Consider the following 2,422-nt stretch of genomic DNA (forward strand, 5'->3'; position numbering starts at 1 on the left):
TTGGGGCACTAGGGCTTACTTAACGCCTAGCCCCATGCCTGCACTAAGGGCATGTAAGGGGTGCTCTGTGTCTGAGGAATAAACGGAGGGAGTGAATATATGAACCGAGTAGTAAAATGACCTGCAGGATTGTGCATCCTGTGCTGAGTGGGCTCTAGGAAAAGCCCAGCTGGGCGCGTCTGGCAAGTGGTGGAGGTCTGGGCATTGCTCAGTTCCTCCTGAGTCCAGGAACGCGTTTCATCCCCATCCACTTTGTCCCACCCACCTCCACCCCTCGCATGTGTTATGAGGTCTGGCCTGGCGCTCAGGACCTAAGCAGGCACTGAGGACCTAAGGAGCCTGAGGCAGGAGCCTGAGGCCAAGGTCGCAGAGCATTGGGGACTGGGGAGGGTGGAGGGGCGCAGAACCCGGACATGGGAATCTGAGGCAGTGGACACAACACATGGAGGGCACAAGATGGGGACAGAGGGCACGAGTGATTTGAGCCATGTCTGAAGCCGGGGTGCCCGAGGTGCTAAGGAGCGCAACATGCAGGGTCCCCCAGATGGATCAGAACGTGAGTTGCCCTCAGCGCGGGACACCCCGGGTGTGGGGGTTTTCTGGTATAGGGTGCACAGAACGTGGGGTACCCAAGACGCGGGGCACGCTGGGCATGGGAGAACCGCAGCGCACGGTAGGATGCCCGAAGCGAGAGTCACCCTGGGAGTGGAGAGTGGGCGTCCGGTGCGCCGGTACAGACCCGCACGGTGCAGGGCACGCGGCTCCCCGGCAAGACTGCGCGCTCGCGCCGACGCGTTGGTTCCCGGAGCTGAGCAGTTCTCGCAGCCTCCACTGCGGCTGCGCAGCAGAGGGGTGGGGGTGGGGGGGGCCGTCAGGGCTCTTTCGCGCCCCCAGTCTCTCCCCATCCTTTGCCTCCTGAGCCCCTCGCCCGCGAGGCCAGAAGACCGGGATGGAATGGCGGCTGGCTGAGAGCAAGAGCAGCAGGAGAAAGAGGAGGGGCTGGGAGGGGGTCCTGGCCGGGATTTTTCCAAACTGAGCCGGGAGTCCCTTAAAGCATGCCACCCCTTCGTTTTATACAAGTAAAAGCCACCCCTTCTCTTAGTCCCTGGAGAACGCAAGTTAGAACCACCTCACCTCCTAGGCAAGCTCATAGATTCCTAGGGTTGCTCTTCTGGAGGAGGTGGGTGGGCTGCTCAAGGCAGGGGAGAGGGGCGGGGAGGAGGCGCGGAGCCAGAGGGCTCTGGAGATGTCCAGCTTTCTCTGAGCTGCACGTTCTTTCCCCCTTCCGATCCTGCTGGGTTTATAGAACGCAGGCACTGCCTCTCCTCCCCCCACCCCCGCCCCCGCCCCCAGCACCAAAACCTTCCATGGGTCCTATCAGGTGCTATTGATATATCTCAAAATGGGAAACTGAGGTGTGGAGAGGTGAGACACGCTCCCCCATCCCCACACCCGACAGACCCGCAGTCAAGGAACCACAGATAGATGGAATCCTTTCTGCATCCACCAACCTCTGCTTCCTTCACGTTTGTTCTCTTAACAACAGATTGTTGGGCCTCACCACCCATATTCAAGGTCTGAGCTCTACAGCCAGAGTCCTGGTCATGAAAGGGAAGCAAACGTGGTCCACCTACCCTCTCTCCCCTGGGAAGTTTTGGGGCCTGATTGGCCCCCAGGTTCTGGGCTATGAAAATCCCTGCCTAGTCCTGAAATGAAGGCTCTCCATAAAAGGGGGTGGAGGGGAGTAGGTTGCCATGGAGGTTGCCCCTGGTCACCCAGCAGGCCTGGAAGTCTGGTGTCTCTGTTTTTCCCTATGTTCAGCCACCAGGATGCTTCTTGGAAGGGATTCTTAGAGGCCAGGTCAATTTGCTTGCAGATGTTCAATTTGGGCTTTCTTAGATACTCAGAGTTCCCACCCAAGTCTGCCCCAGGTTTTGTGTATTTACCTCCCCAAACCCTCCCACTGCTACTTCCAACCTATTCATCACCCATTCTGCAGAGCCAAGCTGGGGTGGCAATGCATTCTCTTTCCTGGAGACAGAAAAAGAGGTTTGCCCTCCTCCCCTTCCTCAGCTCTTTCCCTTCCTCTATAATCCAGATCCGGATTTGTCTGCCCTACTTCTCCACCAAACCCCACTGTACATATGCCCACTCTGGACCCATCAAGATTCAGCCCGGACTTTGGACCTTGCTTGCGCTGGCTGCTTTACTATTTAGGCCCCGCTTGAATGGATTCCCTTCCCTGAGGATCCAAACCAGGGATTTGCTCCTCCCCATCCAACAGTCCGAGAGTTGCACCCATCTTTCATAAAACGGAGCCGGCAGCCAGGCTTCCAGTGCCCATCTCCTGGAGATCCTAACCGGATCTTACCTCGCAGGACCTTCCAGTAGCCCTCACTCCTCCAGTTTTCCCCCAGCCCCC

The sequence above is a fragment of the Mirounga leonina genome, unplaced genomic scaffold (assembly GCF_011800145.1).
Source record: "Mirounga leonina isolate KUSES-001 unplaced genomic scaffold, KU_Mleo_1.0 Mir_94, whole genome shotgun sequence".
In the NCBI taxonomy this organism is placed as follows: domain Eukaryota; kingdom Metazoa; phylum Chordata; class Mammalia; order Carnivora; family Phocidae; genus Mirounga; species Mirounga leonina.